This window comes from Diaphorina citri, unplaced genomic scaffold (genome assembly GCF_000475195.1).
Source record: "Diaphorina citri unplaced genomic scaffold, Diaci psyllid genome assembly version 1.1 scaffold2206, whole genome shotgun sequence".
Lineage (NCBI taxonomy): Eukaryota > Metazoa > Arthropoda > Insecta > Hemiptera > Psyllidae > Diaphorina > Diaphorina citri.
The window spans coordinates 15,285-29,606 of NW_007379631.1; the positions used below are offsets into that span (position 1 = coordinate 15,285).

At 36.3% G+C, this 14,322-nt stretch overlaps 1 long non-coding RNA gene across 1 annotated transcript; it reads right to left on the minus strand.

Moving 5' to 3' along the window:
- Positions 1-3,755: 3,755 nt before the first annotated feature.
- On the minus strand, positions 3,756-11,917 carry LOC113471260. Its single transcript, XR_003394026.1, has 2 exons — positions 11,848-11,917; positions 3,756-3,831 (listed from the first exon to the last, which is right to left on the minus strand). It is a non-coding gene; the product is annotated as an uncharacterized LOC113471260 (long non-coding RNA).
- Positions 11,918-14,322: the final 2,405 nt, after the last annotated feature.

Sequence of the window (14,322 nt, forward strand, 5' to 3'; positions counted from 1 at the left end):
ATCTAATTGATTATGCAATGTGGAACACATAAAACATCTCATAACACTACCTAACTGAAATAACAGAACAAAGTGGTTCCCTAGGTACCTACATCATTCCTACCCCCTCCTTTCCCTACTAAATCCACAAAAACAGATGAAACAAAGTCCGGGAAAGATTGAAGTTTTCAAATCGAAAAAAAAACTAAATGAAAATATTTTGAAAAAAATCTTTTGAGAGAGAAGTTTTTCAATTTAGGAAAAAAAAAAAAAAGAATAAACAACAATGTTCAATTAACTTTGCAATAATAATCCCAGAAATAAAATAGAAGAGGAAAGAGAGGGGGAGGGAGGGAGGATGAATTGCATACGAGTTGCAATTTTTTCTTTCTTTCTATTTTTGTTGAAACGTTTTATTTCGTTATTGAATTCCGTTATAAGAAAGAAAAAATAATGAAAAGTAAAAACATAATATTATTTAATGTAATAATAAAATAATAGAACCGTGAGTGAGACTTCCCGTTTTAATAGTGTCTACTCGTTTAAAAAAAGATTACTCTGTACTATGTATAAGATTTTATTTTTACCACCCTCAGAAGAAACTAAAGGAAGAACTCATCTGGAAATGCCCCTCAGCGACTTAACGACATAATTATTATGATAGGTAGGTAGGTAGGTAGGTAAGCAGGTAGGTATCAACTATAAAGACTTTCCACTGACGCGAATAAACAAGGCCTCTGTAGCATAAAGTCTGTGTCTTTGAAGTGAAAGAATATAATAAATGATGAAATGAAAGTTAGTTCCATACTACTTATGGAACTAACTATGAGATATAGGTATAGGTAGTAGGAAAGTTACCTTTATACTACCTACTCGTAACTTCATAAGTTCTTTAAAAAAATCTGGTGTGAACATCACACAACTTTCCTTATCCTATTGAAGGATGGTTATTTAGGTGTTCATCTGATTGTAACTTTTACAATATCACTAACCGTTTAGTCGTTATAGCTGAAAACCGCCAAAAAGCGGTCAATATACCGCCAACCGCAGCACCTATTTTAACCAAACGTTTTGTGTTGCATCCTTGTCACATTTGTGGACTACTTACCAAATTTTAAGTCTCTAGCTCATACTGTTTTCGAGATATTATTGAATTACACCGAAAACCGCCAAAAAGCGGCCGAAATGCCGCCAATCGTTGCACCGATCTTAACCAAAGTTTCGTGTCGCATCCTTGTCACATTTGACAGATGTATGCCAAATTTCAAGTCTCTAGCTCTTACCGTTCTCGAGATATTTTGTTTACAGATTACAGACAGACAGACAGACACACACAGACACACACACGGACCAATGGCTGAAACTTTGGATTTAGGCTCTAGGGACCTCAAAACGTGTTTTGGCAATAAAAACTGACCATCGAAAATTTGACCCGATTACATTACTTTCCTTCCTATAGGATAAGGAAAGTAAAAAGAGGTTTTATAGAGGAAACCAACTATAATAACAATGAAGGTTTTATCGTCTCAAAAGCCAATAGAAGAGGAGGACAGGAATGAAGAAATCCTGCCGAATCGAGAGCGAATATCATCTGTATAGGATAAAGGTCGCCCCAGGCGGGAATTGAACCCGCGATCCAGTGCTTAAAAGGCACACGCGCTATACCTTTTCAAGATAACTAGACTGGCACTTCATAAGAAGTTAAGTGGTATTGTCCCTAGACTTTGTCTTGTATAACTATTTATTTTCTTTGATAGACTTTGTCTTGTATAACTATTTATTTTCCAAGTACCTTACGCGTGTATAATGTATGTTTCTATGTATATTCTTCCCATTCAATATTGACTCTAACTTCATCTCCCATACTCCCAATCCCTGAAACTTGAAACCTTTTCTAAAGTTTTCTTCGTAGAAAGGTTTCCAGTTTCTCCAAATGGAAAATGCCACACGCCGACCCCGTCACTCGTCAGTCAGGGCCAGAATTGAACGGTTTTATTCTGGAAGGATCTAAAAAGACGAATTTGTGACTATAGCTATTTATTTATGTAACTAAGCTATATTTATTTTCTAAATGTCTGAGGGGGGCCGCGGGCCCCTCCCCCAAAAAACAGCCATATTCCGTGGACCCTTTAAATGTGCCGCCATCGCCAGTTGGAATACCCTGATCTAGATTCTTGAATAATGACTGAATGGGTTAAGGACATACATACAAATTTTGAGCTTTTGAATAAAACAGTCCAAATATGAAAATCGAATTTTGGGTTTTGAGTTATCAATTTGTTTTTGCAAATGCTTCTTAAAATAACATCCCGCGTTGGAAAAGCAGTTGAACCGAAAAAGGCGAAAGTATAGGCTTGGTTGTCCCTTCTTATGTAAAATCCTCCAATTTCTATTGAAAGATTTGAAAGTTTTTGTGAAAAATTACCCTGGCTAAGCAGCTGAGCTTTTTAGTTTTCTATTCAAACTTTTCGGGGGAGAGTAGTATTTCCGTTCAAAATCTGTTTTGGGTTCTCAATGTATTCTAAAGAATCTATAAAGCTAAGGTGATTAGCTGTCTCAAAATATCTAATCTATCTTCTTCCGAACGATCTCATTTACCTTCCAATAATTACTCTTACTAATACCTACTCCTATTACTCTTCCTCAAATACTTCTTATTTTCAAGTACCTACATATCGATTTCCCGGATTATTTTCCAAATAGCACTAATTGATGTACTTTATTTGTATTTGAACAAATTAAATACAATTTTAAAACTTAGTAATTTAAGATTACAAGCCAAACACCTCGTCAAATCTGTCTCCAGCTGGGAAGGTCCCCTCCACACTTGCCCCATTCCCGCGCTGGACGGCCAAACCAATCCTTTGGTAGAGGAAGGATTTCGCCTCCAAGTCACCTGTCTTTTTGCAGAGCCGGTTCCCAATATCATCAATGAAAATTTTCATCTCGTTGCAGAACGGGCCCATTGTCTCCAGAGCGAGACCTTTGAAGATGTACCCGTCCTGGATGATAGCACTAATTTATTTTACTTGTCATTGAATTCCATTTCGACGGAGAAGAGTTGAATTACTTTTACTTATTTGAACAAGCATTTCATCAGGGATATGTCCGAGACTTCAAGTTTTGTATTGAGTTTCTTACTTTTCCTTGAACCTCCCCATTTTTTTTTTTTTTTTTTTTTTTTTTTTTTTTTTTTTTTGTCATTATTACTGTGTATTATTGCCAAAGGGTCTTCAGGGTTTAGGAAACGGAAACTTTTTTTTACATTCCTTTGTGCTTTCTTTTTCATTTCTTTTTTTTTCGCCTATTTTTTTGACATTTTGTGAAGGTTAGAATGCACAGAGAGACGAAAGAGAAGAGATAAGGAAAGAAGCTCCTTCCTCCTTTGATCTACCTAATGTAAAGAAATATTCGGCCAATTCTGTTATTATTTGCTAATATTATATGAAAATTCCCAATGTAGGTATTTTTCGTAGGTATCCAACATAATATTTATGACATTGGACGAAACAAAAAGATAAAAATAAATTGAACCTAAAGGTCGTTTTCATGAGTCATCTTTTTTTTCTCATTCAGCAAAATATCGAATTATTCAAACTTTTGTCACAAAACTTTTGAATTCTATTCTATTCTATTTCTTTTCAATTCAATTTTCAATTTAACAGAAAACAGTTGATAGATAACACAATGAAAAGTTGATCAAATCATTGAAAATTGATGTTTCTTTGATAGGTATGAATTATTTTATGCCTTTGAGAGTTAGTTTCTTACCTTTCTTAGCACGGATGAGAACGAAACAGAGACATGTTGATATTGAGATGAGTGAGATACCTCTCAGACTCATGTCACTCTCTGAAATCAGAAGAACAAATCAAAATAATTTATTATTGATAAAAAAAAAAAAAAATCAAGATCAAGATCAAATGTCATTATTTTTATTTTAGAGAAGTTTTTGAACAGCTCAGTTTTTAACAAATAAAAGATGATGAAAAAAACTGCTCAGCAAATTTTGCCTTACACCCTGTTTATCTGAGTTCTGAGTGATGTACTAAATTTCCTGAGGTGCCATTTTCGCTTTCAACAAGAAACGAAATTGAAGTTAAATGTAAAATGTCTGATGTTTGTCATTCATAAAAAGAAGCGAAAAAGATATTCTCGGCATCATTTCCATCTTATTTTCGGTCCGTTAAATTTTAAAATAAGAAAAGTGTATAAAAGAGAAAGGAAAGTACCTATAACCTATAGAGAGGAAAAAACATGAATTAATAGGAAACATATTGCAAAATGCTGTTAACACCGAGACAGTTTTCTTTATGACATACCTACCTACCTACCCACCCCAGGGTGGGTAGAGGGAGTTTTTTGAGGAGGGGGTTAAAACAGGAAAGGAGATGATGGAAAAGGAAAAAGAGGAAGAGAAGGGACATTTGAGAGATTTTTATGATGTCATTGTTATGCACAGATTGTCAGCGATGTTACAATAAAAAAATCTACAGGGTGATGAGAAAATCTTGACACGTAAATGAAGAACCAGGAAGCTTATGCAAAAAGAACATCATACTTTGCAATTCATGCACGAACAGGACGTAATATAACAGAGGAAAACATTTTGAAATGGACTTCTTTGATGCTTAGCATGGTGGTATGAAACAAATGAAGAAAAATTCAACACAATAATATAAGCACCATCAGAATACTCTGCACTCTACATATTTTCTACAACTGCAAAGCCACATGTCATGTAGGTATTGTTATTTACTTTGCATGCAAAGTAATATTAAGAGTCCCTCTGTGTGGTTATGGTAGAATAAAATGGAATAAAAAATAGAATATGTAGGTATCTGGAATAGAATAATATATACATACCTGGTCTGGTAAAATAGAATAAAATTCTTTCTTTGCTTACTGGGATAGGACTCTTAGAGCCTGATTTATAACTTGTAGTACCTACTTGTACAATAATACATAACCTAGGGAGAACGTCTTTTTAGATAGTAGAGGACAAAATAATTATTATTGTAGTATTTAAGGCTGTTTGCACACGAGATGTAGGTAATTGATAACAATGATAACAGATGAGTTTTACTTCACATACGACATTTATGTTCAGCTCGTAAGCCACGATTATCGTTGTTTCCAAAAACGATTTGGTCTAGGGATTCGCCACACAACAAAAAGTTCATTTCTGTAAATCTCGAATCTAATTGATTCATGGATTGGAGCGATAGATTTGGACCTTCCAAAAATCCAGCAGAGCCACAGGATGGACTGCGTTCACAACAAAATTTCGTAATATGAATTTTGGATTGTCTTCAGACTCTTCAGTTTGTTTGCACTTCTGCATTCGTCGTATGTACGTTAATAACCAGTTTATTCTAGGAGAACTCATCTCTAAAGGAATGACTACCCGTGTGTGTCCTACCTAAGGAGACTAAGGACCTATTAATTAGAGGATGGTTGATGGTTGTGTATAGGGTATAGGGTTTGTGTATTTGTTGCAGACATTTCCTCCTCTCTGCATTTTACTACCCGCATATTCTCTTTGTTGATGCATTTCCTTACGTTCATCTTCTTTTTCCTCATTTTCGTATTTCTCCTCTTTATCCTTGCTTCTCCTCTACCTCTTCCTCCTCCTCCTCCTCTTTCTTCCTCCTCATTGTCTTATGTACGTATCTTCTTTTTCCTTCCTCCTCCTCCTTCTCCTCCTCCTCCTCTTTCTCCTCCTCTTTCTCCTCCTCCTTCTCCTCCTCCTTCTCCTCTTCGTTCTTCTTCTCCTCCTCCTCCTCCTCCTCTTCCACTTTTCTTATCTCCTTTCACATTTCCTCCTCTTAACGAAGTGAGCGCAAAGTTTTCCATTCATTTTCTTCGCCGAGATAAAAACTTGCTTATCTCGTCATGCTAAGTCGCTTCCGATATCTTCTCTTCAGGCCTCAAACACATTTACTTGAAGGAAATTAACTCTTTACTTTATATTCTCTTAGTTTTGAGTCCTTGTACTCGGAGCGGCGACCCCGCCTTCTTCGCTTCTTCCCCCAGTTCTTGCTTTTGATTCATACAGGATGGTTGAGAATTTCGAATTATTTTTAGAATAGTTTTAGAATTATATCACTCTATTGGGCGAACGAACTGAGTTCTTAGTTTTTTGACAAATTTTTGATCCCGTTTTTTTTTTTTTTTTTTTTTTTTTTTTTTTTTTGTTGTACGTTAATAACCAGTTTATTCTAGGAGAACTCATCTCTAAAGGAATGACTACCCGTGTGTGTCCTACCTAAGGAGACTAAGGACCTATTAATTAGAGGATGGTTGATGGTTGTGTATAGGGTTTGTGTATTTGTTGCAGACATTTCCTCCTCTCTGCATTTTACTACCCGCATATTCTCTTTGTTGATGCATTTCCTTACGCTTGTTGGAGACACAGACAGAATGCAAGTTGTAGGGAGTAGACTTTGTGTTGGCGTAGCCAATGTAAAGGTAGTTAATGTAAATGTAGAGTTGTAGAGGCTATCGTTCTAATGTTGTTGATAGAGGATAGAAGGGACTTTGTTTATTCTCCTTAGGAAATAAAGCCTTTGTCCCCTTTAAGCAGTCTATCCAAGATTTCTAAGTGGCTTTTACCATTTTCAGATAAGTATAGATATAGGTAACAAATAATAAGAGAGCTCTAAAGGTTATATAGAAGAGAACTTTTTTTTCGCTAGAATTCGACAAAGTAGTAGAAAAGAGACTCAAAGTGGCAGACGAATTCAATTAAAAATCAAAGGTTCGAAAACAAACAAACGAAACAAGTAAAAAGAAAAAAAAATAGGGTCACAGTCTCGAAGATAGGTCACTAGATCCGAAGATACAAGAAGAAGGGTGACACATGTTTGGGACGTGACAAATTGACAACTGTAGTTCCGGTAGTCTTGTCAGGTGACAGACAGTATAGGAATTCATTAAATATTTACTCTCGGCTCAAGTTTGACACTTCCCCATTCCCTAGGTTGTAGTGTCACCGGCTTGTCGACACCTGACAGCGGCTGACATACGGAATGTGGGAACTTCGAGATACAGGGTAGCCGAAATTAACTTTGATATACAGGGTAGCCGGTAGCCGAGATCACTTGATAATAATTCATTTTGAAATTAACACTCCTCATTTGTTTCCATATCAAGAGTTTTTAGTCTTATCTTCCTAGTAATAAAATGACACAATGAAGAACATAAAATTATATAAATCAGCTGGGAATGATGGGATCGAACCCACGCCCGCCTGATTTCCAGGCGAGCGTCTTGACCATCACACATCACACCACAAAGTACTTATTGATTACTTACTGCTGTATTTTATCTTCAGTGTTTCACCTACATAGTAGATAGGTACATAAATAAGTATGTACCTAGCTACCTACACCTATACCTTTATCTAGATATCTACGTGTGTTCCGGGAACACTGTTTCGCTATTATTTCTTAAATCCGAGAGCCACAGGTTGCCTGTCAGCTTGTTAAAGAGTAAAACGAACATGTTTTCTCTCATTTTCAGGAGAAAGAAAAGGTGAAAATTTTACTCACCTTTTCCTGTGAAACTAATTGATTACGAAACTTGGGACAAGTTGTCACTTAAAGCACAAGAAACGCCATCGCAATAAGGACTGAAAAGTGGAAAACTTGAAAGTTGTGAGTAGGAGTGCCGGAGGGTGAGGTAGGGGGGAGGGGGTTTGTGTTGATTTCGGTGTCCATGGTAATAACCAGTGGCGTAGGGTTGGAGCGAGCCATGGGGGTTGCCAAACTTTGTGTGAATTCAAACTATTTAGTCGATTTTCAAACATTCAGATATGTACATATGTACTTGGGTACTTTTTTATACTTTCCCTGTCCATGTGATTATGATGTTGAAATTTCAGATGAAGATAAGAAAATGACCCAATAGTAGTCACACAACCCAGCGATGACATTTGCAAGACCAACATTTGTGGTAAAGGATTTTACTTTGCTCTATACAATTATGTAGGTACCTACCTACTTGGAGATAGATACCTGGATAGATGGATGGATGGGTAGATAAGTACAATAGGATGTATATTGTACACAATAAGAGGGTATTGCTGTTTATTTACTTCTCAGTCAACACAAACTTTACACATTATCTCTCTAAAGTTTTAGACGAGGAAGATTCTGCTCTAAACTTTAGAGTGCTTGTCAACTTGTCAGTTCAGAGTTCAGAGAGGGAACGGATTGTTTCCGGTATATTTTGTCAGCATGGTTGATATTGCTTTAGAATTTGGATTTTACATTTGACTGGAAATCAGGATAGCTGTCTATCTTCAGTCTTCACATTACTCTGTAAATTAATTATAGAGGAATATGCTGGTAAGAAAATAATGGGAAACACCGAGAGTTGACATCAGAAGAGATTCTTTTTAAACATGTTTCGACATAGCGGTCCAACATGGCAATACTGCCCGTGTTCTGGGCTTTCTCCCTCTAGGGGAGTCTTTTTTATGACCTATTAGGAGAACTTTGAACCCCTTCGCTTCTCCACTGAGTATAAATACCGGTACCATTGTAACCACTAGTACGAGGTTTCTTAGACCTTGCGCTTGCCCAATCCATCCTGCACTGTGTAGGTACTCATTATTACTTTTCACAGTAGCATTCCAAATAACGTCACATTTTGGAATGTAAATATACAACATATGAACCTAGGTAATACCTATAGTCTACCTATGTATATCTATTATCTATAATCTATATAGTGACCTGGATGTAGAAATTGCTGGAAAATCGATGAAATGACTTTTACCTGTCTCCAGTGTTTCTATTTTTTCTTCTTTACTTAGAAGATAGGCTGTGGGTAGGCCAGGTCAAAGGTAGGTGGAGCTGCACAATGCCATTGGGTCAGCTATCTGCTCTGCCAAATACTAATGAGGTAATGAGGTTATTCGAGGACGTTGTATTTGTGCTTACAAATAGTACGAATCTTCAACAGAAGGGATCGATTTTTTTCTCTGTTGTTGTTAACGTGAATGACAACGTTCAGTCACTCATCTTCCAGATCCAGAGGAAGGTGGCTGCTGCCACGGGATATTTTCTCTAACGAAGTACGGGCAAAGCCATCCCTGGTTATAGCCACTTGCCTGGGTTGTCCTGCACAATACTCAAAACAACAAAAGACGGTACTCATTATTACTTTTTACAGTAGCATTCCAAATAACGTCACATTTTGGAATGTAAATATACAACATATGAACCTAGGTAATACATAAAGTCTACCTACCTATACCTATTATCTATTAGTGACCTGGATGTAGAAATTGCTGGAAAATCGATGAATTGTCTTTTACCTGTCTCCAGTGTTTCTATTTTTTTCTTCTTTACTCAGTAGATAGACTGTGGATAGGCCAGGTCAAAGGTAGGTGGAGCTGCACAATGCCATTCGGTCAGCTATCTGCTCTGCCAAACACGTGACCAAAATTTTTGGACTTTTAGCCAATTACTACGGTAATGAGGTTATTCGAGGACGTTGTATTTGTGCATACAATTAGTAAGAATCTTCAACAGAAGGGATCGATTTTTTCTCTGTTGTTGTTGTTGTTGTTGTTGTTGTTGTTGTTGTTGTTGTTGTTAACGTGAATGACACAACGTTCAGTCACTCATCTTCCAGATCCAGAGGAAGGTGGCTGCTGCCACGGGATTTTTTCTCTAACGAAGTACGGGCAAAGCCATCCCTGGTTATAGCCACTTGCCTGGGTTGTCCTGCACAATACTCAAAACAACAAAAGACGAAGAAAATCTCGTCAAAACAAAGACAAAAAAAAAAGCTAAGAACAATATGTCTCTCGAGCTTCTAACATTTTTTCTCTTTTCCATCTTATTATTATATGAAATGAGAAGAGAGAGGGAAGGGGTGAGGAGGGAGAGAGAGAGAAAGCCTCATTAAAATCATCTCTTCATCCTTTGCATTCATCTTTCTCAACGGGATTTCATCTTCCAGATTCTAAATGGGGATTTTTTTAAAAGGGGCAAATGGGAGGGGGTTGAAAAGGGGGGAAAAACCTGGGTAACGATTCACTATTCACTACCTCTCTCCCTCTTTGTCTAACGATACACGTGAATTTGAATCATTAATCCCAGGGCTAGTCAGACCATGATTTGCACTGACTGACTGGGCTAATAGTTAGATGAAGAAACCTGGAATTAACTGGACTAGAAATATCTGGTAGATTGTGACAATTTATAAGTTTTGGTGACGTCAAAACATTTCTCACTTCGCACAATTTTGACTTCACAACAAATACCTACTCTTATTATTTATTATAATACAAATGCAGGGTCATTATGTATTTCATTTTCCTAATAGGTAGGTATCACTTCAATAATTTTGTGATGTGTGAAATGCTATAAGCACGATGTTTTTTTATGGGGAAAAAGGGTGAGCAAAGGAATTTTAATTTGCACCAATCAGTACCATTTCCGCACTTCTATTAGCAGCATAAACACAGATGTTAATAATATAAAGTTCAATTGCTTTACCTACTTTTTATTTTATTTTTTATAATTTAGGTTTTTTTTATAATTAAACGAGAAGAACGAGAAGAATGTGTTAGAGCGCTTTAAGGAAAAAAAAAAAAAAAAAAAAAAAAAAAAAAAAAACTTAAAACTCAGAAAAAAAACGTCTGGAAAATAAATTAACGATAAAAAGAGGGGAACACTGTCCAATATGGAACCGGCGTTAAATATTAGAACGTAGGAAATTGAAGCAGGACTTTTATGTGTAGAGTCTAAAAATTAATATTGGTCTCCAAAATTAAATTTTCAAAATTTTAAACATTCCAAAAATCCAACAATTTTCATTTCAATTTCTTTCAAACGCAAAAAAGCGAGGTTTATAGGTACAAGATAGGGAAGAGGTTCATATTAGGCTCGTTCCACCATGTCTGGCTCAATAAAAAATTCCTTTGTTTCCCGAAGGAAAGAAAAGGAAAGTACACGTAGGAAATAAAAAAAATAGGAAAAACTGTTCACACTTGACTTTACTGGGAGTGAGCGGTGAGTGCGGTGTAAGCAATTAGCGCAATTTGTTTAGAGAGGAAGGAATGTTTACTCAAAGAAGTTTTGCTTTTGAAAAATTTAAATTCAATGAAGCAGGTATAGATAGGTACCCACCTAGAGTACCTGGCTTAGAAGGAAAATAATGTTTAGGTATTATACTGAACGAATTTTTCGTTAGCATATCAAAAAGTTGAGCAACTTATTTACCTACCTAAAAAATGATTTTCAGCTGTGTATTTGTTCCATATTTTAATTTTGTTAAAGTGCAACGAGGAAAATAAATGGGGTATAAATCAGAAGAAATTAATATTTATCTTTTTAAATAACTTTCTACATTTTAAACTTAAAAGAGAACCTAGTTATTTTGATAAAAATAATATAAACCTATGCATCACGGAGTTTAGTAGGTACATTATTTATCAATGTTTATTGTTTTTATTTTACCGCTATTATTTTTATTTATTTATTTTTTCGTAATAAACCACTGCGTGGTTGCCAGATACATGCGTGTTTACTTTGATTTATTTGGCAATTTATTTTGCAACGAGGAAAAAAGGAAAGTGAAAAAAAAAAGTGAATTGCGACTTTGCAAGCCCCTTTTTTACGCCTATGAGAAAATCAGATAAAAAACTGCGCTATGAAAACAGTACAGTGGGGAAAAAAACAATAACGAGAACAAAAAAACTAACAAACAAAATTGATCTTTTTTTCCTTAAAAAAAACTGATAAAATAAAATAAAAAAAAAAATAATAATACCTAGTTGAAAAAAAGCCATTAATTTTGTCTTTGAAAAAGGAGAGTAGTAGGCACCAATTATTGGAAAAAAAAGCTTACCCAATAATGGTCACCCGTTGCTATAGGAAGTGGTCACGTGAGTATCCAACTGTCAACTTCTGAAATCAAAGTAAAAGTTGGAAAATTACGTCATTGTTGCCGTCAGCTAGAATTACTTCGAAATGGGGGGTTTTTTTAACGAAATTGCTGTGTGCAGAGTCCAGTATGTAGAACTATTGTATACCCGTCACCGTCAGTGAGAATGAACTCGAACAAATAATTCATTGAATCTGCTTTCAGAAGAGTAGATACATAAAGATAAAAGACATGTGCAGAGTCCAGTATGTAGAACTATTGTATACCCGTCACCGTCAGTTAGAATGAACTCGAACAAATAATTCATTGAATCTGCTTGTAAAGGAGTACATATAGATAAAAGACATAGAGGTTCACCAAAAAGATTATAACAGGCCTTCAGCTGCTATACCAGAAAGGTTAAAGCAGATTTTTAGCTGCATCACAGCCACAGAGATAATGGGTTCTTAGCTGCACCACAAAGATAGGAGGCTTTCAGCTACACCCTACACCACAAAATATAATCCACGATAAATAAAAATCTGGTGTGAACATCACACGACTTTCCTTATCCTATTGAATGATGCTTATTTGAGTGTTCTTTTACCCTAACTTTAACTTTTTGTTTACAGACAGACAGACAGACAGACACACAGACAGACACACGGACCAATGGCTGAAACTTTGGATTTGGGCTCTAGGGACCTCAAAACGTGTTTTGGCACTAAAAACTGACCATCGAAATTTTGACCCGATTACATTACTTTCCTTTCTATATAAGCAAAGTAAAAATGAAAGTTTTTCCCTCCCCTTTCTCTCCTTCCGTCCTTCTCCCTAGCCCTAGATTGATGATGTTGATTGAAGTGAAAACAAGAAAGACAATATTATCTCAACATGAAAGAGAAAGTAAGAGGGAGAGAGGGAGAAAAAGAGAAGACGAGAGCTATAGGAAAGAAAGCAGGAAAAGAGACATCGATTATTACTTCAGAAGCTACACATATTATACTCGTCATATCTACATATTACATACCTCAGTATGTAGCTACAGATTGCCTAGGTACATAGGTATACATTCACATATTATGTACAAAAATATATTATGTAATAGGTATGGACTTATGTATATGATACTCATATTGAGTATACCTACTACCTACGAGTATAGTACCCCTACCTACCGCACCGCTACGCTAGTAACGCTAGTACAAAAATATATTGTGTAGGTATGTACTTATGTATATGATACTCATATTGAGTATACCTACTACCTACGAGTATAGTACCCCTACCTACCGCACCGCTACGCTAGTGCAAAACTTCACCGCAAACTTATCCCCAATGTTCATCTGGCATTGAGTTTACCCCTCCCTCTCCTCCCCACTTTTATCGCTTTCTCGAGGGAAAGAGACATCGATTATTACTTCAGAAGCTATACATACATATTATACTCGACATATCTACATATTACATACCTCAGTATGTAGCCACAGATTGCCTATAGGTACATAGGTATACATTCACATAGGTATGTACTTATGTACAAAAATATATTATGTAGGTATGTACTTATGTATATGATACTCATATTGAGTATACCTACTACATACGAGTATTATAGTACCCCTACCCACTGCACCGCTACGCTAGTAACGCTTGTGCAAAACTTCACCGCAAACTTATCCCCAATGTTCATCTGGCATTGAGTTTACCCCTCCCTCTCCTCCCCACTTTTATCGCTTTCTCTTCCTCCTCCTCCTCCTCCTCTTCATCTTCTTTTTCCTCATTTTATTTCTCCTCTTTATCCTTGCTTCTCCTTTACCTCTTCCTCCTCCTCTACCTCTTCCTCCTCCTCCTCTTTCTTCATCTTCTCTTCTTCCTCCTTCTTCTCTTATGTAGGTACGTATCTTCTTTTTCCTTCCTCCTCCTCCTTCTCCTCCTCCTCCTCTTCGTTCTTCTCCTCCTCCTCCTCCTCCTCCTCCTTCTCCTCCTCTTCGTTCTTCTCCTCCTCCTCCTCCTCCTCCACTTTTCTTATCTCCTTTCATATTTCCTCCTCTTAACGAAGTGAGCGCAAAGTTTTCCATTCATTTTCTTCGCCGAGATAAAAACTTGCTTATCTCGTCATGCTAAGTCGCTTCCGATATCTTCTCTTCAGGCCTCAAACACATTTACTTGAAGGAAATTAACTCTTTACTTTATATTCTCTTAGTTTTGAGTCCTTGTACTCGGAGCGGCGACCCCGCCTTCTTCGCTTCTTCCCCCAGTTCTTGCTTTTGATTCATACAGGATGGTTGAGAATTTCGAATTATTTTTAGAATAGTTTTAGAATTATATCACTCTATTGGGCGAACGAACTGAGTTCTTAGTTTTTTGACAAATTTTTGATCCCGTTTTTTTTTTTTTTTTTTTTTTTTTTTTTTTTAGGTATACCTAGGTACTTTTGAAAAGCCCAATTAAAATAAA